Below are 27,239 nucleotides of genomic sequence, written 5' to 3' on the forward strand. Positions count from 1 at the left end.
AAAAGGGAAAAATGAAAAAAAATAATTTTTTTTAAATGACAAAAAAATAAGAATAATATATTATACTAATAAATAAATATTTAAAAGTAAAAAAAAAAGTACACATATTTGGTATCACTGCATCCAGAATGACCCGATCAATAAAACTGTCACACTAGTTAACCACTTCAGTAAAAATATATAATTATAACCCCACAGTAAAAAAAAAAATATGGCAATTTATGCTTTTTCATCATACAGTTGGAAAAAATGTGTATTAAAACATGATCAAAAAGACAAATCTAAATAAAAATTGTATCTCTGAAAATGCAAAAAATAAGTTCTATCAGCGGAAAAATTAAAAAGTTATAGCTCTCAGAATACAGCGATACAAAAATATTTTTCTATAAAATAGTGTTTGTGTAGAAGCGCTAAAACATAAAAAAACTACAGAATTGTGGTATCGCTGTAATCGTACTGACCCGAAGAATAAAGCTGCCTTATCAATTTACCACTAGTGTTGAGCGATACCGTTCGATACCCAAAAAATATCGTATCGGATAGTATCGCCCGATACGGAAAAAATATCAGGTATCGACAATTCCGATACCGGAAGTCCCATTCAAGTCAATGGGACTTCTGGTATCGGAATTAAAAAAAGCCCTTTATTTCCTTGTTGGCTAATTCTACATAATTGAAAACAAATAAGAATCATGTAGAATGTATTGTGGGAGGTGGAGGAGACATTAAAAGCATAGTGGTTTATTCAAATCACATGGCTTAGCATTAATTCCAATTTTTTTTTTCAATACGTTCGGAGTTAAAAAGATATTGACTATGTTAACCTTTTTTATATTTTGTCAGATATGTATGTTTCACAACTTCCATGCTCTTCACCTTCTTTTGTACTTCTCCCACACTTTCTCCTTCATGATCCGCAGCAGTAGCATTTTTTTCATCAACTTTTTCTTCACCTTATTCATCTTCTTCTTCTTCATCTTCTTCCCATTAATTTTGTTCCATTCTTCATATTCTTCTTATTCAGCTATTATTAATTTTAATATGCTATTTCTTCATCTTCTTCCTATTCTTCTTTTTCTTCATTTTCTTATGGTGACAGGCATTCCTGTAGTACTTATCTATAAAAGTTATAAGATTACACCTTACGTTCTGCCTGTCACTAAAGATTTACAACAGGATTTGTCCGCGTTCAGTTTGGCCTGCAGCAGCAGGCATTTTCCAGGGGCACCACGAGGAGGAACGGACTCACCCCCATTTACTGCTTAGTCTTCTTCTGCTTATAATTTTGATTTCTTCTATGCTGATTTTTAGTCTTATGCTTAATGTTCTTCTGCTTTCTGTTCTTCTGCTTTTGCTTCTTCTGCTTCTTGTTCTTCTGTCTTTTCTTCTGTATCTTGGTGGTTGTCTTCATGTTCTTTGTCCTCTTGGTCTTATTATTTAGGGTCATATTTCTGGTCTTCTTTGGTGTGGTCTTCAGGGTCGTCGTCATCAGGGTCGTCGTCATGGAGATCAATAAGGATTACCAAAGACAATTTCAAAAAGCTTGATCTTGGAAATGTAGCAGAAGGTACAAGAAGGCTGAGAAACTGGCGAGAACCAGCAGACAGTGCTGGCACCCGGATGGGTAGCAGAAGGAACAAGAGCCAATGGCACTACCGAGGACCAGCTGACGGTGCTGGACCACGGTTACTAAGCAGAAGGTACCTGTGCTAAAAAGCACTACCAAGGACCAGCTGACGGTGCTGGACCTCAGATACCGAGATGGAGGCACCTAGGCCAAAGGCTGTGGCGAGAACCAGCAGACAGTGCTGGCACCCGGATGGGTAGCAGAAGGAACAAGAGCCAATGGCACTACTGAGGACCAACTGACGGTGCTGGACCACGGTTACTAAGCAGAAGGTACCTGTGCTAAAAAGCACTACCAAGGACCAGCTGACGGTGCTGGACCTCGGATACCGAGATGGAGGCACCTAGGCCAAAGGCTGTGGCGAGAACCAGCAGACAGTGCTGGCACCCGGATGGGTAGCAGAAGGAACAAGAGCCAATGGCACTACCGAGGACCAACTGACGGCGCTGGACCACGGTTACTAAGCAGAAGGTACCTGTGCTAAAAAGCACTACCAAGGACCAGCTGACGGTGCTGGACCTCGGATACCGAGATGGAGGCACCTAGGCCAAAGGCTCTGGCGAGAACCAGCAGACAGTGCTTGCACCCGGATGGGTAGCAGAAGGAACAAGAGCCAATGGCACTACCGAGGACCAACTGATGGTGCTGGACCACGGTTACTAAGCAGAAGGTACCTGTGCTAAAAAGCACTACCAAGGACCAGCTGACGGTGCTGGACCACGGTTACTAAGCAGAAGGTACCTGTGCTAAAAAGCACTACCAAGGACCAGCTGACGGTGCTGGACTTCGGATACCGAGATGGAGGCACCTAGGCCAAAGGCTCTGGCGAGAACCAGCAGACAGTGCTGGAACCCGGGTGGGTAGCAGAAGGTACCCATTCAAAGCAAAGTAGCCAGGCCGCAAGCCGGCCGCAGTTACCGAAACCCACAGTCCTACAGGGGGTCCATGTCCCATTGGCACTACGGATCCAGCCTTCAGTGCCAGTTCCCGCAGCCCACATAGGAGGCACATAAACTGCAAGCACCGTAGAGTCGGTGCAGTGGGAAGGTGGACAGCACAGGAGACAGTGGCGGACACATATTGGGGGATCTGCTGACGTTACAGAACCCCAGTAACACAGGAACACGTGTGGAATGCGTGGACGGCAACTATGAGCAGGAACTGGCGATGTTGGAGGTCAGGGGAAATACTAGAGACAGAGTGGAGACAGAGGTCAAATCAGAGAATGTTTAAATCTGAAGTAGTTACAATTTGGAGGCAGCAGCACTTTGCCCTCCACACAGCAGGGGATCAGCTGATGTTACCGACCCCCACTTTCACATGAACGAGTGTTTTTTTCTGTGTGGACAGCACTTCCGAGCAACAACTGACGAAGTTGGAGCCCAGGTATAGTCATTTTGTAGGCTGAGGCCTACTTGGAGGCAGTTTAAGATAAGACGTTGTTTGAATTTGGAGGCAGCAGCAGTTTGCCCTCCACACAGCAGGGGATCAGCTGACGTTACTGACCCCCACTTTCACATGAACGAGTGTGTTTTTCTGTGTGGACAGCACTTCCGAGCACCAACTAGCGTTGTTGGAACCCAGGGATAGTCATTTTGTAGGCTGAGGCCTACTTGGAGGCAGTTTAAGATAAGACGTTGTTTGAATTTGGAGGCAGCAGCAGTTTGCCCTCCACACAGCAGGGGATCAGCTGACGTTACCGAACCCCACTTTCACATGAACGAGTGTTTTTTTCTGTGTGGACAGCACTTCTGAGCACCAACTAGCGTTGTTGGAGCCCAGGGAGAACCAGGGTGCAGGCCGAGGCCTACTAGGAGCCAGGTGTAAATCGGAGTTATTTTGACTTTGGAAGCAGCAGCAGTTTGCCCTCCACACAGCAGGGGATCAGCTGACGTTACCGAACCCCACTTTCACATGAACGAGTGTTTTTTTCTGTGTGGACAGCACTTCCGAGCACCAACTAGCGTTGTTGGAGCCAAGGGAGAACCAGGGTGCAGGCCGAGGCCTACTTGGTGGCAGTTTTAGATTGTTTGTAGGCTACAAAAGACTGTCAACGTGCTCCAATTAGGCATCTGTCTCCACTCTGTTTCCAGGATTTCACGTGACCACCAACACCGCCAGTTTATGGGTACAGCAGCCGTCTACCCAATCCACACGTGTTCCTGAGTTACTGGGGTTCTGTAATGTCAGCATATCCCCTGATGAGTGTCTGCCACTGTCTCCTGCTCTGTCCACATTCCCACCGCTTGCAGTGGGAAGGTGGACAGCGCAGGAGACAGTGGCGGACACATATTGGGAGATCTGCTGACGTTACAGAACCCCAGTAACACAGGAACACGTGTGGAATGCGTGGACGGCAACTGTGAGCAGGAACTGGCGATGTTGGAGGTCAGGAAATACTAGAGACAGAGTGGAGACAGAGGCCAAATCAGAGAATGTTTAAATCTGAAGTAGTTACAATTTGGAGGCAGCAGCACTTTGCCCTCCACACAGCAGGGGATCAGCTGACGTTACTGACCCCCACTTTCACATGAACGAGTGTGTTTTTCTGTGTGGACAGCACTTCCAAGCACCAACTAGCGTTGTTGGAACCCAGGGATAGTCATTTTGTAGGCTGAGGCCTACTTGGAGGCAGTTTAAGATAAGACGTTGTTTGAATTTGGAGGCAGCAGCAGTTTGCCCTCCACACAGCAGGGGATCAGCTGACGTTACCGAACCCCACTTTCACATGAACGAGTGTTTTTTTCTGTGTGGACAGCACTTCCGAGCACCAACTAGCGTTGTTGGAGCCCAGGGAGAACCAGGGTGCAGGGCGAGGCCTACTTGGTGGCAGTTTTAGATTGTTTGTAGGCTACAACAGACTGTCAACGTGCTCCAATTAGGCATCTGTCTCCACTCTGTTTCCAGGATTTCACGTGACCACCAACACCGCCAGTTTATGCGTACAGCAGCCGTCTACCCAATCCACACGTGTTCCTGAGTTACTGGGGTTCTGTAATGTCAGCATATTCCCTGATGAGTGTCTGCCACTGTCTCCTGCTCTGTCCACATTCCCACCGCTTGCAGTGGGAAGGTGGACAGCGCAGGAGACAGTGGCGGACACATATTGGGGGATCTGCTGACGTTACAGAACCCCAGTAACACAGGAACACGTGTGGAATGCGTGGACGGCAACTGTGAGCAGGAACTGGCGGTGTTGGAGGTCAGGGGAAATACTAGACACAGAGTGGAGACAGAGGCCAAATCAGAGAATGTTTAAATCTGAAGTAGTTACAATTTGGAGGCAGCAGCACTTTGCCCTCCACACAGCAGGGGATCAGCTGACGTTACCGAACCCCACTTACACATGAGCGAGTGTTTTGTCTGTGCGGACAGCACTTCTGAGCACCAACTGGCGGTGTCGGAGCCCAGGGAAAATCAGGTAGTAGGCCGAGGCCTACTTGGAGCCAGGTGTAAATCTGAGTTTGTTTGACTGTGGAGGGAGCAGGACACTTTGCCATACGCACAGCAGGGGATCAGCTGACGTTACTGAACCCCACTTACACATGAGCGAGTGTTTTGTCTGTGCGGACAGCACTTCTGAGCACCAACTGGCGGTGTCAGAGCCCAGGGAAAATCAGGTAGTAGGCCGAGGCCTACTTGGAGCCAGGTGTAAATCTGAGTTTGTTTGACTGTGTAGGGAGCAGGACACTTTGCCATACACACAGCAGGAGATCAGCGGACGTTACTGAACCCCACTTACACATGAGCGAGTGTTTTGTCTGTGCGGACAGCACTTCTGAGCACCAACTGGCGGTGTCGGAGCCCAGGGAAAATCAGGTAGTAGGCCGAGGCCTACTTGGTGGCAGTTTGCGATTGTTTCTAGACTACTACTAACTGTCAACGTACTCCAATTAGGCCTCTGTCTTCACTCTGTTTCGAGTATTTCCTCTGGCTTCCAACCACGCCAGTTGCTGCTCTGAAATGCCGTCTGCACAATCCACACTTGTTCCTGTGTTACTGGGGTTCTGTAACAGCAGCTTCTCCCTAGAGGTGAGTCAGGCAATGTCTCCTGCTCTGTCCACATTTCCACTACAAGTAGTGGGAATGTAGACAAAGCAGGAGACATTGCCGTGCTCACCTCTGGAGATGAGCAGATGTTACAGGACCCAGGTAACACAGGAACAAGTGTGGATTGTGCAGACGGCACTTGAGAGCAGAAACAGGCGGTGTTGTAGGCCGGAGGAAATACTCAAAACAGAGTGGAGACAGAGGGCAAATCAGAGAACATATTAAATCAGAGGTAGTCAGAAGTTGTAGGCAGCAGGAGAGTTTGCCGCACACACAGCAGGGGATCAGCTGACGTTACCGAACCCCACTTACACATGAGCGAGTGTCTTGTCTGTGCGGACAGCACTTCTGAGCACCTACTGGCGGTGTCGGAGCCCAGGGAAAATCAGGTAGTAGGCCGAGGCCTACTTGGAGCCAGGTGTAAATCTGAGTTTGTTTGACTGTGGAGGGAGCAGGACACTTTGCCATACACACAGCAGGGGATCAGCTGACGTTACTGAACCCCACTTACACATGAGCGAGTGTTTTGTCTGTGCGGACAGCACTTCTGAGCACCAACTGGCGGTGTCGGAGCCCAGGGAAAATCAGGTAGTAGGCCGAGGCCTACTTGGAGCCAGGTGTAAATCTGAGTTTGTTTGACTGTGGAGGGAGCAGGACACTTTGCCATAAACACAGCAGGGGATCAGCTAACGTTACTGAACCCCACTTACACATGAGTGAATGTTTTGTCTGTGCGGACAGCACTTCTGAGCAACAACGGGCGTTGCTGTAGCCCAGGAAATAAAGTTCAGGTCATAGAAACATGAACACAACAGGAGACCTGGATCCTGTTGCCAGCCAATTATTTATTCTGGAAGAGGACTGGCAAATTCAGGTGAGATCCAGGCCTTGTTCATTTTCAGAAAAGTAAGCCGGTCAACATTATCGGCGGATAGTCGCGTGCGACGGTCTGTTACCACACCACCTGCAGCACTAAAGACACGTTCCGATAATACACTGGCAGCAGGGCAAGCCAGCACCTCCAATGCATACTGGCTAAGCTCTGGCCATGTATCCAGCTTAGAGACCCAATACTTGAATGGGGAAGAGCCGTCTGGGAGAACACTAACAGGGCACGACAAGTAGTCTGTCACCATCTGACGGAAACGTTGCCTCCTGCTGACTGGAGCCGTCTGTGATGGTGTAGCCGTTTGTGGCAGTCCCACAAAACTTTTCCACATTTGGGCCATACTGGCCTTGCCTTGTCCTGCGGCACTGCCTCTGCTACCTCTTTGTGCAGAGCTTCCTCCACTGCCTCTACCCACATGGCTGCTTTGGAAAGCACTACCAGCAACACTCGTGGGGGGAATGGAGAACATGATGGCCTGCACAAGTGTTTCTTGGTACTCCCGCATTTTTCGCTCCCGGTTCAACTGTGGTATGAGGCTTTGTAAGTTGTCCCAGTAGCGAGGATCTAGGAGGGTGTACACCCAATAATCAGCCGTGTGGAGAATGTTGGCGATGCGGCGGTCATTTAACAAGCACTGCAGCATGAAATCAGCCATGTGCTGCAGACTGCCAACTGGACCGGAAACGCTGTCCCCAGCTTGAGGCAGCATCTCAGCCTGCTCAGCATCACCCCACCCTCGCTGTACACACCGACTACTAGAGCCTTGTGTACCTCCCTCCTCTGGAGAGATGTGTTCCTCCTCCTCCATTAACTCCTCGTCATCATCCTCACTAAGTGTCCCCTGCCTGGGCCTTTGTGTGGAAGCACGTTGCGCACTTGCTAGAAGCAGATGGCATTTCTGACTGCTCATCCTCGACCTCTTCAAAAACCTCCTCACTTAGTGCTTGTAAGGTTTTTTGAAGCAGACAGATGAGGGGGACAGTCATGCTGATTAGTGCATCATCTGCACTGGCCATCCGCGTGGAGTCATCGAAGGCATGCAAAACTTGGCAGATGTCCCTCATAGTGGCCCACTCATTGGTGGTGAAGTGTGTCCGGCGCACAGTGCAACTTGTTTGCGCCTGATGCAGCTGGTACTCCATTACTGCTGCCTGCTGCTCACACAACCGGTCCAACATATGTAACATTGAATTCCACCTGGTGGGGAGGTCACATATGATGCGATGTTCTGGCAGGCGGAATCGGCGTTGCAGAGATGCAATGCGCGATCTTGCCATGCTGGAACGCCGCAAGTGAGCACACTCTAGGCGAACCTTGTGCAGCAGTGCATCAAGATCCGGATAGTCCCTCAGAAAGCTCTGCACGACCAAATTGAGCACGTGTGCCAGACATGGTATGTGAGTGAGGTTGCCTAGGCCCAGAGCTGCCACTAGATTTCGGCCATTGTCACTCACTACTAAACCTGGCTGGAGATTCGCTGGCACAAACCACACATCGCTCTCCTGCTTGATGGCATTCCAGAGCTCCTGTGCTGTGTGGCTCCGATTCCCCAAAGAAATTAATTTAAGGACGGCCTGTTGACGTTTGGCCACACCTGTGCTCATATCTGGCCTAACAGGCTCACGCCGTGCTAATTCTGAGGAACTAGAGTAGGAGGAGGACTCAATATGTACAGACTGCATTCCTGCAATCCTTGGAGTTGGCAGAATACATACAGAGCCACTCTCCAGATCTGTACCCGGCTCCACAACATTGACCCAATGGGCAGTGAGGGAAAGGTATCGTCCCTGTCCATGGCTACTGGTCCACGCATCGGTGGTCAGGTGGACCTTGCTACTGACGGCATTTAGTAGCGCATTTTTAATTTTTCCCTCCACATGCTTTTGCAGGGCAGGGACGGCTTGCCTGCTGAAAAAAAAGTGGCTGGGCACATTGTATTGTGGAACTGCCAATGACATAAAGTTCCGGAAGGTGTCAGTCTCCACCAGCCTGAATGACAGCATCTCAAGGGCCAGTAGTTTGGCAATGCCGGCATTCAGAGCCAGTGCTCGGGGATGGTTTGCCGAGTATGGCCGCTTTTTCTCCCATGCCTGTGCTACCGATTGCTGGTGAGTGGCCTGGGAGTATGCTGATGACTGCGAACGTGGTTCAGTGGGTGGAATTTCACTGGGTCTCTGGACAACAGTGGCAGTGGTTCTTCCATGGCATTCCAGTGAGGAAGCCGAACCAGCTGTGTGTGAGCTGGAGGAAGAGGCCCCAACACGAGCTGAAGAGGTGGTAGGTGCTGCTGAAGGTTGGCCTACATCTTCAGTGTGTCTGTGTAACTCCACCTCGTGCTTGGTACACACATTTTTCCACATATTTGTGGTATTGAGGTTGCTCACATTTTTCCCTCGTTTCACTTTCTGATGACACAGCTTGCATTTGACAAAGCAAATGTCATCTGCAACTGTGTCAAAAAAAGACCACGCACTGCAAGTCCTGGGAGCGCCCGTTTTGTGTTTTGGAAGAGGATTGCTCCTCACGGGTGCCAAAGTGGAGGCTACAGGCAACCAAGTCTGCCTCCGCCCTCTCCCTCCTCTTTTGGCCGTTCGGGGAATCTCATCCTCAGAGCTGCTCCCACCACCTTACTGTGGCTGATGCCATGATGGGTCAAGGACCTCATCATCTCCACTCCCCTCTTCAAGCACCGGCTGGTCCTGGGTTGTCTCGCCAGCACCGTACGCACCAGAAATTGGCAACTGAGTCTCATCATCATCAGATGAGCACTGAGGTGTGCTGACAATAGGCACTGGCCTACCCGCCTCTTCAGATTCAGAGGGACAAAGCAGTTGCGCATCACTGCATACTCCCTCTTCTTCACGCTCTAGAATGCTGCTTGGCTGGCCACCTCTTTCCAAGCCAACAGATTCTGAGAACAGAAGTAAAGATTGAGCTGGCTCCTGTCCAGGGCTCTCAGACTGCCTGGGCAATTTGGCAGGTGGTGAAGAGACAGATGGTTGCTCTTCAGTGCTCTGGCCTTGGGAGGATGCGGAAGTCATTGAAGTGGATGCGTTACCTGCCATCCGTCCGACAACGGCTTCAATTTGTTCGTCACGCAGCAGTGGGGTACGGCGAGGTCCTACAAAGCTGCGCATGAAGGACTGTTGCCTGGTAAAAGTGCGGGATGCCGGGTCACTGGTGGCCGCAGCAGACACCGAATCCCCACGTCCTCTCCCTGCTGAATCCCCCCGTCCTCTCCCTGCTGAAACTCCACGGCCACGACCACGTGCCTTACTCCCTGCCTTCTTCATCTTGGTAGACTGATAAAGATAGGCAGAAAAGTAAAAAAGGGGTGGCTTAGTGTTCTTATTCCTGAATACCTGCTAACCAGTATAAGAAACACTAATTTGGCTAAGAGTGTGTGTACTACACTTTAATATGATCTAATGTGGCCTAGACAACTGTAAAGTGGAGTGTTTGGTGAACTTTATTTCCTTTTTTTTTTTGGGGGGGGGAAAAGGATGTGACCAAAGTTTGAAAGCTATAGTATCACAAACTTTTTGGAGCGATTACAATGCAGGAAGCTAACCTACAATGCAATTGATGAGGCTCCAAAAAATAGGGTGATACTAGTCTGGCTGGCCCTGAAGGGCACAAGCCAGCAAAAAGGCTCCTCTATCTAATCCTATATAGTGTTTGCAACCAACCAATGACAATGGATGCGGTTGGAAGCACACTAATATAGGAGCAAAAATCTGGCTAAATTAGCTGCAAAAAAAGGACTATGTATGAGGCAGTGACGCACGCTGAGCGGACTACAGCTAGCGGTGGCTGTAGAACACACTGCAACGTGAGCTGCACTCACACACAGAGAGACCTATCAGACAGCCAAAAACAGTGCAGAGAAATGGGCTATAGCACTGAAAGGCTGCTGAAAGGCTCCGCTGTCCACTCCTTTAGTGTTTGCAACCAACTTATATGGATACGTATGGAAGCACACTATACAAGAGAAAAAAAAAGCAGCAATAAAAGAAAAATGTGTATGAGGCAGAGACACACGCTGGGCGGCCTACAAGCAGACGTGCCTGCAGGACACACTACACAGCGTGGGTCTGCACTCACACAGCCCTTGCAGACAGCTGTGAAAACAGCGCTGCTAGGGAAAAGCAAGCTACAGTGGTGGTTTATGTAGCCTGGGTTAAGCACTATATGTGTTTTGAGAATCGCTATTTCTAACTGTCCCTCACAGTCTTCAACAGCAGCCTGTCCCTAACTGAATTCACAGCAGAGTGACCAGAAATGGCGGCTGCAGCGGTTTTTATAGTGCATCATGACATCATTTCAGCAGCCAATCACAGCCATGCCAGTAGTTAACATGCCTACATGCCTAACAGGATGTGCCCACACTTCTGAGGATCCCCATTGGCTGAATCAAATCGAGCGGGCTCCTAGCATTATGGGAACTTCCGATTCCGGTATTCGATATGAAAAAAGTATTGGAACTAAGTATCGGAATTCCGATACAGCTAATATCGGCCGATACCCGATACTTGCGGTATCGGAATGCTCAACACTATTTACCACACATGGAATGGCACAAAAAAACAAGAAAAAAAATTCCCGAATTGCTGTTTTTTGTTCATTGTGCCTCCCAGAAATCAGAATAGAAAGCGATGAAAAAACATTTTGTGCATGAAAATTGTACTAGTAAAAATGTCAACTTGTTCCACAAAAAACAATCCCTCACATAACTGTCTGCAGAAATCTGGAAAAATTATACCTCTTAAAATATGGTGATGAAAAAACTAGTTTTTGAAAACAAAGCTTCTTTTAATGTTTTAGTGTTAGCAGCCAAACATAAAAATCCTATATTAAACTGGTATCACTGTAATCTCACCGACACGAAGAATAAAGTTGTCTAATCATTTAAACCGTACGAGGAATGGCATAAAAACAAATAACACCAAATCCATAATAAAACCAATACAAAAGTGGGATATTTCCACGTTAAACAAAAATTGTGCTATAAATTTTGATGTCATTTTTATCCATTTCCCTATGTGAAAATGTAAAATCTGGGGCGAAAACGACATTTTTATGGTAAAAATGTAACTATTTTTTCTTCACTGTCTAATGGTATAAAGTTTTGTAACACACCTGTTGTGTCAATACCATCACTGCACCCCTAGATGAATTCATTGAGAGGTGTAGTTTTCAAAATGGGGTCACTTATGAATAGTTCTGATGTTCTAGCACCTCAGGGGCTTTCCCAGTGGCTCATGGCACCCATAAATCATAACAGTAAAATCTGCAATATAATATAGCATGCCTTTGCTTCTAAGCTTTTCACTGTGCCTCAAAAGTATTTTTTTTTTTTGTTTTGTTTTTTTTTTTGTTTTTTTGTTTTCCAATAATTTTTATTAAGGTATTTCAAATTTAACAAACATAGGAAGAAAGGGTATGGGAAATGGGATACAGAAGGAAAGGGAAGGGAAAAGAAAATACAATAGGAAACTCAATGAGTGATCATTTATAGCCATTACTCCATAAGCATCTTAAAGCTAAAAGCTAAGAATATAACTAAAACTTAACATCTGAAGTCTAAAATCTAAAATAAACAGAAGAAAAGAAAAATAAGATCCTATCTGGATTCATCAGTGACAACAAAACTAGTTTTTTGTAAGAAAAGTTTTATTCCATACTTCCCACTTTTTATTATATTTGTCCAAGAAGTTATTATGTAGAGCAAAGCGTCTTTCTAATGCACTATGTATCAGAAGATTGTGAAAAATATCTTCGAATTTTGGTATATCGGTTTTTTTCCAGTGTGCTGCTATTGAGTTTTTAACTACTAGTAAAATATGTACTATCATTAATGTATCTGAAAAGTCTAAATTTTCTAGATCTCATGACCACATAAGGGGTATCAGCATAAATAGGACATATTGCACAACAAATTTTATGGTGCATTTTCTCCTGTTACTCATGTTACCCTTGTGAAAATAAAAAATAGGCCTAAAAGAACATTTTTGTGGGAAAAATGTGTTTTGTTTTTATGGCTCTATGTTATAAAAGTCTGTGAAGCACTTGGAGGTTCAAGGTGCTCATCACACATCTAGATACATTCCTTGAGGGGTATAGTTTCCAAAATGGGGTAACTTTTGAGGAGTTTCCACTGTTTAGGCACATCAGGGGATCTCCATACTCGACATGGCGTCCAGTCATTAGTGTTCAAATAGTCAAACAGTGCTCCTTTCCTTTCAAGTCCTGCCATTTGCCCAGACAATAGTATCGGTAAACTCAGGAGAAATTGCACAACAAATTTTGTGGTCCACTTTCTCTTATTACCCTGATGAAAATAAAAATTGTGGACTAAAGTAAAATTTTGGTAAAAAAAGGAAAAATGTTAATTTTTTCTTTTAATATTGCAATATTTCCTTTGAAGCACCTGAAGGGTTAACAAACTTCTTGAATTTGGTTTGGAGGACCTTGAGGTATGAACTTTTTAACCCCTTTACCCCCAAGAGTGGTTTCCATGTTAATAACCTGGCCAATTATTACAATTCTGACCACTGTCCCTTTAGGAGGAAATAACTCTGGAATGCTTCCATGGATCCCGGTGATTCTGAGATTGTTTTCTCCTGACATTGATATGACTTGCGTTTATTTGTGAAAAAAATGGAAATTTGGCGAAAATTTTCACAATTTCACAATTTCGAATTTTCATGCCCTTAAATTATAGAGATATGGAACACAAAATACTAAATAAGTAACATTTCCCACATGTCTGCTTTACATCAGCACAATTTTGTAACCAAAATTTTCTTTTGTTAGGAAATTATAAGGGTTAAAAGTTGACCAGCGATTTCTCATTTTTACAACAAAATTTGCAAAACCATTTTTCAGGGACCACATCATATTTGAAGTCACTTTGAGGTGTCTATATGATAGAAAATACCCAAAATTGACATCATTTTAAAAACTGCACCCCTCAAGGTGCTCTAAACCACATTCAAGAAGTTTATTAACCCTTCAGGTGCTTCACAGAAATTTATGGAATGTTTTTTTTTTTTTTTAAAGAACATTTAACTTTTTTCACAAAAAGTGTACTTCAGATCAAATTTTTTGCATTTTACCAAGGGTAACAGGAGAAATTGGACCCCAAAAGTTGTTGTCCAATTTGTCCTGAGGACACTGATACCCCACAAGTGGGGGGGAACCACTGCTTGGGCGCATGGCAGAGCTCGGAAGGGAAAGAGCGCCATTTGACCTTTTCAAACTAAAATTGGCTGGAATTGAGATTGGACGCCATGTCGCATTTGGCAAGCCCCTGATGTGGCTAAACAGTGTAAATCCCCCACAAGTGACACCATTTTGGAAACTAGACCCCCTAAGGAACTTATCTAGATGTGTGGTGAGTAGAGCTGAGCGAAACAGGTCGGTCAAATTCATAAGTCACTGACTTTCGCTGAAGTCGGGTTTCATGAAACGAAACCTGACCATAGCGTGAGGTCGGCCACGAGGTCGGTGACCAGAGCGCCAAAGTCGCATTTCAAATGATGCTTCCAGCGCCCTTTTTCAGCCAATGATGGAGGACGCACACTGTGGGCAATGTGATGACATGGGCATCGGTCACCACCATCTTTGAGAAGGGCATGCAAGTGATTGGCTTGCTTTGTGTGGCGTCACAGGGGCTCTAAAGGGGCATGCATGCCGACCACCATCTTACTTCTGCCAACATTAGCATTAGGGAGAGGTTGCAGCTGCTGATTCAGAATAAGGGAGAGCGTTAAGCAGGGAAGAAGAACAAAAAAACTGCTTCTGCTGCAAGCGATTTCCACTGTACAACACAACAGTTTGTGTGCAGTGACAGGGGAGGCTATCTTTTTTGTGCATCAGCTCTGTTGGTTATTAGGCTGCCTTATAAGGCTCCCTGATAGCTGTATTGCTTTTTGCATACTGCTGTGAAAACTGCTTTTTTAAAAGCAAAAATACTTTTCTTCCTCTTTTCTGCACAGTTACCAAGCGTTCATTTTTCCACACTTTTGTGTGCAGCAGTCCTGCTTATTAGGCTTCCTGCTGCCATAAATGGACTGAGAGCATCGTTGTCAGCCTCCTAAAATCTCTAGGGAGCTTCCAATTCTCCCCAATGCTATGTACACCTTGTACTTTGTCATACACCAGCCAATTTCAGGCTGTTAAATTGAGGTGTAATCTATAGTGGGCCTGAGATAATAGTTCAGCCTCCTAAAATCTCTAGGGAGCTTCCAATTCTCCACAATTCTATATACACCTTGTACTTTGTCATACACCAGCCAATTTCAGCCTGTTAAATTGAGTTGTAATCTATAGTGGGCCTGTGATAATAGTCAAGTCTCCTAAAATCTCTAGGGAGATTCAAATTCTCCCCAATACTATATACACCTTGTACCTTGTCATACACTAGCCAATTTCAGCCTGTTAAATTGAGGTGTAATCTATATTATGTCTGAGATAATAGTTCAGCCTCCTAAAATCTCTAGGGAGATTCAAATTCTCCACAATTCTATATACACCTTGTACTTTGTCATACACCAGCCAATTTCAGCCTGTTAAATTGAGTTGTAATCTATAGTGGGCCTGAGATAATAGTTCAGCCTCCTAAAATCTCTAGGGAGCTTCCAATTCTCCCCAATAGTATATACACCTTGTACTTTGTCATACACCAGCCAATTTCAGCCTGTTAAATTGAGGTGTAATCTATATTGGGCCTGAGATAATAGTTCAGCCTCCTAAAATCTCTAGGGAGATTCAAATTCTCCCCAATTCTATATACACTGTTGTGAGTTCATTTTTCCCTTCACCATTGTTTTCAAATAATTTTATTGTTTTTTTGGAAATAAACAGGGTAGGGAAAGGAAGGTAGGAAGGGAGGGAAGGGAGTGGGGAATAAACAACCTTGTACAGGTACGGAAAAAAAATTTAAAAACTAGAGAACCCACAAACAGGCATAGAATAACATATATCGAATAACAACATAAAAGAAAAAAAAAAATCGACAATCCTTATTATGGTGTAACATTCTTGGAAGGAGATACAGCTCCCAGTACTAAAACGCCCAGGTTTAAACTTCAAAATATAGTGCCTCTTGTTAAGTCTAGTTGATATGAAATTTGTTGTTCCAGGTCTTCCATTTTTTTGAGTATTTGTGAATGTGATTGTTGTTGATCGCAAATCTGCGTTCTAAATCGCTGTGTTGGCCTATCTTGTCAAGTATGTCTGAAAACTTGGGAACCTCTGCTTTCTTCCACCATTGTGCTAACATGGTCTTGGTCACTAAGAGGATGTGTATGATAATGTGTCTTACCGAATCATCAAATTGTTCCATGTCTAAAGAAAGAAGTGCTCTTTCGGGTGTAATTATGAAGTCCTTAGCAATGAGGTTAATGTGCTGTGTGACTTGAAGCCAGAGGTTTTTGATTTTTGAACAACCCCAGAAAATATGGTAGAGGTTCCCTTGGTGTCCACAATCTCTCCAGCACAAGGAAGATAGCTCTGTGTTAAAATGCGATAACCTCGTCGGGGTATAGTACCATCTATTTAACAATTTGAAATAACTCTCATGAAGACCCATTGATATGTTGGAATTGTAAGTGTTTTTGATGGCATCGTTCCAGTTCTCGAGACGGATATCAGCACCAAAATCGGACTCCCATCTCTTCATGTATTTTCCCTTCACCATTGAGGTCTGATGAACTCCCTCCTCTAGTGAAGGAAGGTAGTGAGACTGATTACCAAACACCTGGGCATCTAGATGATGACTGGGTGGCTGAAATTGAGGACTGGATATAAGGCTGCCGACGCCCTTCTTCCTGGCTGGTGATTTTCCTGCTGGATTCTTGGAGACCAGTCTGATTCCTGCATCTCAAAGCTAAGTTTTTCTGCTCTGCTTTGTACTCTTCAGTTTTGTTTTTGTTTTGCCTTGTTTTTTGGGAGTTCTGCCATCCCCGGCCGGGGGTGAGCTGAATTCCATTTTTGTCTCTGATCTGTTGTTCTTTTTCTCTGTCTTCAGAATATACCTGAGTGCTGATATAGTCTTTTGAAGCCTAGCGACTTCAGGGCCTGTTTTTCCTATCAGTCGGTTGGCTCATTTAGATAGGGTTTTTGCAGATGGCAGACAGCAGCTTTCCTATCCTGTCCTATGTAGTTAGCTTGGGCCCCATCATTTGCTCAACCTATCTTTCTATCTGTGTTAGTGTTTTCATCTTGCTTCACCGTCATTATATGTTGGGGGCTGCCTATTGCTTTGGGGTCTGCTCTGGGGCAGTTTAGTTTTTCCCCTTTCTGTCTTTAGGCTATGTAGTTCTCCGGCTGTGATCGAGGGGTCTAGGGCACCGTAGGAACCCCCCATGACTACTGCTAGTTGTTGTGGATAGGTTCAGGGGTCTGCAATCCGATAGCTGCCAACCTCTCTGGTTTTTCTGGACTTAGCTGGTATTTTGTTTTTTCCTCCTTCGGTGACTCATCATAACAATACGCCTTGTACTTTGTCATACACCAGCCAATTTCAGCCTGTTAAATTGAGGTGTAATCTATAGTGGGCCTGAGATAATAGTTCAGCCTCCTAAAATCTCTAGGGAGCTTCCAATTTTCCCCAGTACCATATACACTTTGTACTTTGTCATACACCAGCCAATTTCAGCCTGTTAAATTGTGGTGTAATCTATAGTGGGCCTGAGATAATAGTTCAGCCTCCTAAAATCTCTAGGGAGATTCAAATTCTCCATAATACTATATACACCTTGTACTTTGTCGAACACCAGCCAATTTCAGCCTGTTAAATTGAGGTGCAATCTATAGTGGGCCTGAGATAATAGTTCAGCCTCCTAAAATCTCTAGGGAGATTCAAATTCTCCCCAATACTATATACACCTTGTACTTTGTTATACACCAGCCAATTTCAGCCTGTTAAATTTGAAGTGTAATCTATAGTGGGCCTGAGATAATAGTTCAGCCTCCTAAAATCTCTAGGGAGATTCAAATTCTCCCCAATACTATATACACCTTGTTCTTTGCCATACAGTACACCAGCCAATTTTGGGTACATTTTTCCAAAAATGAGGAAGTATGGTGGAAGAGGCCGTGGAAGTGGGCGGGGGTTGCCAGCTGGTACTGATGGTGGTGGGGGGTGGTGGTGCATCTTATGGTAGTGTCAAAAGCACAATAGCACCTAAGGCAGGAGGTGTGGAGCCTGCGTCATCGTCTGGCTCCACAAGGCCTCGAAGGCTCCCTTTTCTGGGAGTAGGTAAACCGCTTTTAAAGCCGGAGCTTCAGGAACAAGTTTTGGCTTACATTGCTGACACAGCCTCCAGCTCTATCGCCTCCTTTTCTGAAGTTTAAAAAAATAAAAGCACTGAGTCGTCAGTGGAGGCTCCTGTTCAGGAACAACACCTTTCCTTGTGTCCTTCACCCTACCAAAAGTGAAGTATGCGGCAGGCCACACTACAGATTACTCCATGGAGCTCTTTTCACATACCATGCCAGGGTTTTCAAGTCAAATTGTGAATTACCCAGTCCAAGATGAATCGGACACGGAGTGCACTGATGCACAGCCACTGCTAGATTTTTCTGCTGGTACATTCACTCAGAGCACAACATTGTCCTCGCAGTGTACTGAGCCAGAATCTGACCCTGATGAAACTCAGGTTCCCCTTCCCACATACTATACCACCTTACACGGTGACAAAGAGGAAGATGCAGATGAAAGTGCAGGTTCCTTAAGCAGGTGGGGGGGCATACTCATGGGCGACGGCACTGGCACAGGGCCCCTCATAGTACGCAAAGTGCCTCTGCCAATGGGGGGCCCACCCGTCATCAGACACACCGCCGTACTATGAGGGGCCCTGTGCCAGTGCAGTCGCAAACGAGTGGGCCCCCTGCTTGCTCAGGATCACAGCACTTGCAAAGTTGAAATGCTTACCTCTCCCTGCTCCACTGCCGTGACATCTTCCGCGTTTCCTGACAGTGACATTTTGGTCAGAGAGCGCAATGACATCACGTCTGTACACCCTCTGCCTAAACAGTCCAAGTACAGAGAGATGGAAGATGGGGATGACGAGGATTCCAGACTAGTAAAGGGATTCCCTAGCGAGGAGACTTATTTAATTGTTTTAAAGGTTGGGAGCAATTTTTGCGGAGCACTATAATCTGGAGAATGATATATGGGGCCCACCATACACTGGAGCATTCCAAAGGTGGTCATCAGACACTGGAGCAGCATTTACAGGGCCCATTATACACTGGAGCATTAGAAATGGGGCCCATTATATATGGAGCATTATTTGGGCCCATAAGACAGTGGAGCTTCATCCATGGGGACCAACATATACTGTAGCATTTTGTGGAGCTCATCATATACTGTAATTAACATTATATGGGACAAATGATTCTGTATGGAGAAATATATGGGCCTCATTACTCTGTATAACGCACTATGCGGTGTCCATAATACTGTATGGAGTAATACGCTGTCCGTTTTTGGAGCTATTGGAGAATTTAAAATGGATATCAGTCATGTGATGTAAGAAGTGAAGTATTTTTCATTGTACTATACCGCTATTTCTCTGCCGTATCAGAGGATCATGAATTGTGGCATGTGTTAAAGGAGCCCATTGACACTCTTTGGCCCTGGGCCCATGAAAATCTGGAGCCAGCCCGACCATAGCGTGAGGTCGGCCATGCGGTGGTCGACTCGAGCGCCAAAATCGCGTTTCCCATAATGCTTTCAGGCACCTTTTCTCTGCCAATGAGCAAGGACGCACACTGTGGGCAACGCGATGACATGGGCAGCGGCCAACACCATCTTAGAGAAGGGCATTGCAGTGATTGGCTTGCTTTGTGTGGCATCACAGTGGCTATAAAAGCCCTGAACGCCGACCGCCATCTTACTTCTGCCGATCTTAGCATAGGGAGAGGTTGCTACTGCTCGCTCTCAATAGCGATAGTGTTTAGGCAGGAAAGAAAAAAAATATCTGTGCTTCTGCTGATAGCAATTTTCACTGTGCACTACAGTTAGTGTGCAGTGACAGGGGAGGATTTTTTTGTGTGCAGTAGCGCTGGTGGTTATTAGGCTGCTTTATAAGGCTACCTGATAGCTGCACTGCTGTGCAGACTGCTTTCCTCAAAGCAAAAATACTTTTATTCCTTTTTTCTGCACAGTTACGGAGCATTCATTTTTTCACACACCGTATAGAGGTGTACGCCCCTCACACACTACCGTGTACAGGCTGGTATCCCGGACAAATACATGCTGTATGTGTGTGACTCCATAAAAAAATAGACGGAGATTTATATTTTTCCATACATACACCGTTTAGAGGTGTCCACTTCTCAAACAGTATTGTATATCTGCTGTTTGGATTACAGTCACATCTATACAGAGACAGCGTGTGTGTGTGAGACTCCAGAAATACATATACGGACATTTCCATTTTTCCATACACCGTATAGAGCTGTCCGCTTCTCAAACAGTATCGTATATCTGCTGTTCGCATTACGATCACATCTATACAGAGACAGCGTGTGTGTGTGACATTCCGTAAATACATATATGGACATTTCCATTTTTCCATACACCGTATAGAGCTGTCCGCTTCTCAAACAGTATCGTATATCTACTGTTCACATTACGGTCACATCTATACAGAGACAGCGTGTGTGTGTGAGACTCCAGAAAGACATATACAGACATTTACATATTACCATACACCATATAGAGCTGTCTGCTTCTCAAACAGTATCGTATATCTGCTGTTCGCATTATGGTCACATCTATACAGAGAAGGTGCTTGTGTGTGAGACTCCGGAAATACATATGCAGACATTTCCATTTTTCCATACACCATATAGAGCTGTCCACTTCTCAAACAGTATCGTATATCTGCTGTTCGCATTACGGTCACATCTATACAGAGACAGCGTGTGTGTGTAAGACTCCGGAAATACATATACGGACATTTCCATTTTTCCGTACACCATATAGAGCTGTCCGCTTCTCAAACAGTATCGTATATCTGCTGTTCGCCTTACGGTCACATCTATACAGAGACAGCGTGTGTGTGTGACACTCTGTAAATACATATACGGACATTTCCATTTTTCCATACACCGTATGCAAAAGCACAATAGCAGCTAAGGCAGGAGGTGTTGAGCCTGCTTCATCGTCTGGCACAAGAAGGCCTTTAAGGTTCCCTTTTCTGGGAGTAGGTAAACCGCTTTTAAAGCCGGAGCATCAGGAACTGGTTTTGGCTTACATTGCCGAAACAGCCTCCAGCGCTATCGCCTCCTCTTCTGAAGGTGCAAAAAATGCAAGCACTGAGTCGTCAGTGCAGGCTTCTGGTCAGGAACAACCCCTTTCCTTGTGTCCTTCACCCCCACCAAAAGTGAAGGATGTGGCAGCCCACACTTCAGATTACTCCATGGAGCTCTTTTCACATACCATGCCAGGGTTATCAAGTAAAATCCTGAATTCCCCAGTCCAACATAAATCAGATATGTAGTGCACTGATGCACAGCCATTGCTAGATGATTCTGCTGGTACATTCACCCACAGCACTATATTCCCCTCACACTCTACAGAGCCAGAATCTGACACTGATGAAACTCAGGTGCCCCTTCCCGCATACTATACCACCTTACACAGTGACACAGAGGAAGGTGCAGATGAAAGTGCCGGTTCCCTGAGCAGGTGGGGGGCATATTCATGGGCGATGGCACTGGCACAGGGCCCCTCATAGTGCAAAAGTGTCTCTGCCGGTGGGAGGGCCAATCGCTGTCAGACACACCTCCATACTATGAGGGGCCCTGTGCCAGTGCCGTCGTCAACGAGTGGGCCCCCCTGCTTGCTCAGGATCACAGCACTTGCAAAGTTGAAATACTTACCTCTCCCTGCTCCACCGCCATGACGTCTTCCACGCTTCCTGACAGTGACATTCAGGTCAGAGAGCGCAATGACATCACGTCTGTATGCCCTCTGCCTAAACAGTCCATGTGCAGATAGCTGGAAGATGTTGATGCTGAGGAGTCCAGAGTAGAGCAGTGCCCAACGAGAAGAGGTATTTAATTATTTTAAAGGTTGGGAGCAATTTTTGGGGAGCACTATACACTGGAGAATGAGATATGGGGCCCATCATGCACTGGAGCATCATCCATGGGGCCCATCATATACTGGAGCATTCTAAATGGGGCAGATTATATATGGAGCATTATTTGGGCCCATCATACACTGGAGCATCATCCATGGGGCCCATCATATACTGAAGCATTCCAAATGGGGACATCAGACACTGGAGCAGCATTTACGGGGCCCATTATTCACTGGAGCATTAGAAATGGGGCCCATTATATATGGAGCATTATTTGGGCCCATCATACACTGGAGCATCATCCATGAGGCCCATCATATACTGGAGCATTCTAAATGGGGCAGATTATATATGGAGCATTATTTGGGCCCATCATACATTGGAACATCATCCATGGGGACCAACATATACCGTAGCATTATGTGACGCTCATCATATACTGTATGGAACATTATATGGGACCAATTATTCTGCATGGAGAAATATATGGAGCACATTATTCTGTATGACGCACTATGTGGTGGCCATAATACTGTATGTACTGTCCGCTTTTTGAGCTATTGTACAGTAGAATTTAAAATAGATATCAGTCATGTCATGTAAGAAGTGAAGTATTTTTCATTGTAGTATACCAATATTTCTCTGCCATATCAGAGCATCATGAATTGTGGCATGTGTTAAAGGTGCCCACTGACACTCTTTCGCCCGGGGCACACGAAAACCTGGAGCCAGCCCTACTCCCCCACAACTTTAGCCAAATAACCCTCAGCTTTCAATGCGTAACTATTATTATAAAGTAAATTAAGGTTGACAAGCTTAAGTAATAAGAATTGATGTTGTTGCCATTGAAATGGGCACTGTAGGTGTATTTACTGTCCTCCACTCCCTGTCGACTTTGCTTGCCCATTGACTTGCATTGGGTTTCGTGTTTCAGTCAGACCTCCGACTTTTCCCTATAGTTGGCTGATTTCGTTAGACTCGACTTTTGAGAAAGTCGGGTTTCATGAAACCTGACTCGACCCTAAAAAAGGCAAAGTCGCTCATCTCTAGTGGTGAGCACTTTGAACCCCCAAGTGCTTCATTGAAGTTTGTAATGTAGAGCCGTAAAAATAAAAAATCATATTTTTTTTCACAAAAATTATATTTTTGCCCCCAATTTTTTATTTTCACAAGGGTAATAGTAGAAATTGGACCCTAACAGTTGCTGTCCAATTTTTCCTGGGTACGCCAATGCTCTATTTGTGGGGGTAAATCACTGTTTGGGCGCACAGCAGAGCTCGGAAGGGAAGGAGCACCGTTAGACTTTTTCAGCGCAGAACTGGCTGGAATCGAGATCGGAAGCCATGTCTCATTTGGAGAGACCCTGATGTGCCTAAACAGTGGAAACCCCCCATTTCTAACTCCAATCCTAACTCCAACACACCCCTAACCCTAATCCCAACCCTAACTCTAATCCCAGCCCTAACCCTAATCCAAACCCTAACCCAACTTTAGCCACAACTCTAACTCTAGCTTTAGACCCAACCCTAACCCTAACTTTAGCCCCAACTCTAACCCTAACCCTAACTCTAACCCTAATGTGAAAATGGAAATAAATATATTTTTTATTTTATTATTTTTCCATAACTAAGAGGGTGATAAAGGGGGGTTTGATATTTATAGCGGGTTTTTATGTTTGACAGCTGTCACATGCTAAAAGATGCTTTTTATTGCAAAAAATAGTTTTTGCATTACCACATTTTAAGAGCTCTAATTTTTCCATATTTTGGCCCACAGAGTCATGTGACATCTTGTTTTTTTGCAGAAAGAGTACCATTTTCGGGAACATGACATTTTTTGATCGCTTTTTATTACGATTTTTGGGAGGCAGAATGAACAAAAACCAGCAATTCATGAATTTCTTTTGTGTGGGGCGTTTATACCGTTCCGAGTGTGGTAAAATTGATAAAACAGTTTTATTCTTCGGGTTCGTATGATTACAGTGATACTTCATTTATTTTTTTATGTTTTGGTGCTTTTATACAATAAAAACTATTTTATATAAAAAATAATTATTTTTTCATCGCTTTATTCTGAGAGCTATAACTTTTTTATTTTTTGCTGATGATGCTGTTTTGCAGCTCATTTTTTGCGGGACAAGATGACGTTTTCAGCGGTACCACATATATTTATGTTCGTCTTTTTGATTGCGTGTTATTCCACTTTTGTTTGGCGGTATGATGATAAAGCATTGTTTTTCGCATCGATTTTTTATTTTTTTATGGTGTTCACTGAAGGGGTTAACTAGTGGGAGAGATTTATAGGTCAGGTACTTACAGACGTGGATATACTAAATATGTGTACTTTTATTGTTTCTTTTTTTATTTACATAAAGAAATGTATTTTTTTTTCTTTATTTAGGAATTTAAAAAAAACATATTTTTACTCATGATAATTTTTTTTTTTGCTTTTTTACTTTGTCCCAGGGTGGGACATCACTATATAGTGTCAGATTGCTGATCTGACACTTTGCAGAGCACTGTGTAAACAGGCACTGACAAGCCACCTCCCTGCAGGACCAGGAAGGACCCTGCAGCCATATTGGATATGGGTCGGCAGAGAGGAGGCCCTCGGAACAATACGATCACATCACGTTGTTCTGATGGTCTCAGGGAAGCACGCAGGGAGCCCCCTCCCTGTGCGATGCTTCCCTATGCCAACGGAATGCTGCGATCTTGTTTGTTTGCAATATGCCGGGGGTTAAAGTGCCGGGAGCGGTCCGTGACCATTCCTGGCACATAGTGCCAGGTGTCAGCTGTGATAATCAGTTGAAACCCGGCCGTGATAAGCCGTGCTCCCCCGTGAGCATGGCTGATCCTGTATGATGTATTATCCCGTCCATGGGCATTAAGTCCCAGGGCTCATGGATGGGATCGTACATCATATGTCAGAAACAGGGCTGCACCTATAATGAGGCGATTTGCACCAGCTGCTCAAGCGGCAGGTAGCAGGGGGCAGAATTATGTGCTCCTCTACCTGCAGCACCTACAATTTAGCCTCTGCACGCTGATGCTGCGGTCGTGCAAGAGGCTGTAATTGATGCGGTCACAGGAGGGAAGGTATCGGGGCCCCCTGATCATGTGACTCATGACTCCTCCCCTCTTGTGACCTCATCACAGGTCCTGTGTGCATCATTCCTTTGTTCATTCAGGACTGCTGTCATCGTTAGTGAGCTACTTGTGTGTGTGAGCTGTGATACATGCGTGTGTGAGCTGTGTGTGTGAGACGTGCGAGCTGTGTGTGTGTGATATGTGTGAGCTGGGTGTGTGATACGTGTAAGCTGGGTGTGTGATATGTGTGAGCTGTGTGTGTGTGATACGTGTGAGCTATGTGAGTGTGATACGTGTGAGCTGTGTGTGTGATACGTGTGATCTGTGTGTGTGTGATACGTGTGAGCTGTGTGTGTGTGATATGTGTGAGCTGTGTGTGTGTGTGATACGTGTAAGCTGCATGTGTGATACGTGTGAGCTGTGTGTGTGTGTGTGATATGTGTGAGCTGGGTGTGTGATACGTGTGAGCTGTGTGTGTGTTATATGTGTGAGCTGTGTGTGTGTGATATGTGTGAGCTGTGTGTGTGTGATACATGTAAGCTGGGTGTGTGATACGTGTGAGCTGTGTGTATGATACGTGTGAGCTGGTTGTGTGATACGTGTGAGCTGGGTGTGTAATACGTGTAAGCTGGGTGTGTGATACGTGTGAGCTGTGTGTGTGCGACACGTGTGAGCTGTGTGTGATACGTGTGAGCTGTGTGTGTGCAATACGTGTGAGCTGTGTGTGTGTGATACGTGTGAGCAGTGTGTGTGATACGTGTGAGCTGTGTGTGTCATACATGTGAGCTGTGTGTGTGATACATGTGAGCTGTGTGTGCGATATGTGTAAGCTGCGTGTGTGATACGTGTGAGCTGTGTGTGTGTGATATGTGTGTGCTGTGTGTGTGATATGTGTGAGCTGGGTGTGTGTGATACGTGTGAGCAGTGTGTGTGATACGTGTGAGCAGTGTGTGTGATACGTGTGAGCTGTGTGTGTCATACATGTGAGCTGTGTGTGTGATACATGTGAGCTGTGTGTGCGATATGTGTAAGCTGCGTGTGTGATACGTGTGAGCTGTGTGTGTGTGATACGTGTGAGCTGTGTGTGATACATGTAAGCTGGGTGTGTGATACATGTAAGCTGGGTGTGTGATACGTGTGAGCTGTGTGTATGATATGTGTGAGCTGGTTGTGTGATACGTGTGAGCTGGGTGTGTAATACGTGTAAGCTGGGTGTGTGATACGTGTGAGCTGTGTGTGTGCAACACGTGTGAGCTGTGTGTGTGTGCGATATGTGTGAGCTGTGTGTGTGATACATGTGAGCTGTGTGTGTGCGTGCGATACGTGTGAGCTGTGTGTGTGCATGTGATATGTGTGAGCTGTGTGAGCTGTGTGAGCTGTGTGTGTGTGATACGTGTGAGCTGTGTGTGATATGTGTGAGCTGTGTGTGTGCGATACATGTGAGGTGTGAGCTGTGTGTGTGATACGTGTGAGCTGTGTGTGATACGTGTGAGCTGTGTGTATGCAATACATGTGAGCTGTGTGTGCGATATGTGTGAGCTGTGTGTGTGATACGTGTGAGCTGTGTGTGTGATACGTGTGAGCTGTGTGTGTGATACGTGTGAGCGGTGTGTGTGATATGTGTGAGCTGTGTGTGTGATACGTGTGAGCGGTGTGTGTGATACGTGTGAGCGGTGTGTGTGTGATACGTGTGAGCTGTGATATGCGTGAGCTGAGTGTGTGATACGTGTGAGCTGTGTGTGTGTGTGATACGTGTGAGCTGTGTGTGTGATACGTGTGAGCTGTGTGTGATACGTGTGAGCTGTGTGTGTGTGATACTTGTGAGCTGTGTGTGTGTGATACGTGTGAGCTGTGTGTGTGTGTGCGATGCGTGTAAGCTGTGGTGTGTGATACGTGTGAGCTGTGTGTGATACGTGTGAGCTGTGTGTGTGTGTGCGATACGTGTGAGCTGTGTGTGATATGTGTGAGCTGTGTGTGTGATACATGTAAGCTGTGTGTGTGTGATACGTCTGAGCTACTTGTGTGAGCTGTGTGATGCGTGTGTGTGTGTGAGCTTAAGCAAAAGTTGGCATAACCTGCCAGTGTTCTATGATTTGGGTGAGGACATTCATTGTATGTGGGCTGGTGAATTTTTTTTGTGTCAGGGCTGCTTTTTGGTCTCAGCCCGGCCCTGTGTAAGGAGCAGAGCCGCGTGTGTGCGAGGTGTAAGGAGCAGAGCCGTGCGTGTGTATGGAGCGGAGCCGTGCGTGTATACGAGGTGTACGGAGCGGAGCCATGCGTGTGTACGAGGTGCACGGAGCATAGCTGTGCATGTGTACGAGGTGCACGGAGCGGAGCCGCACGTGTATGAGGTGCACGGAGCGGAGCCACACGTGTACGAGGTGCCAAGAGCGGAGCCGCACGTGTTCGGAGCAGAGATGTGTGCGAGGTGTAAGACGCAGAGCCTCAGGTGTACGAGGTGTACGGAGCAGAGTCGCACA

General features: G+C 45.6%; 1 protein-coding gene across 1 annotated transcript in view; it reads left to right on the forward strand.

The window, feature by feature from the left end:
* The window catches only part of GRIK3 (glutamate ionotropic receptor kainate type subunit 3), a 990,088-nt gene that overhangs the window by 563,982 nt on the left and 398,867 nt on the right, over positions 1-27,239 (forward strand). The gene's annotated exons all lie outside the window — the stretch shown is intronic.

Source organism: Dendrobates tinctorius, unplaced genomic scaffold, assembly GCF_039654945.1.
Source record: "Dendrobates tinctorius isolate UK_male_01 unplaced genomic scaffold, ASM3965494v1 ptg000015l, whole genome shotgun sequence".
Lineage (NCBI taxonomy): Eukaryota > Metazoa > Chordata > Amphibia > Anura > Dendrobatidae > Dendrobates > Dendrobates tinctorius.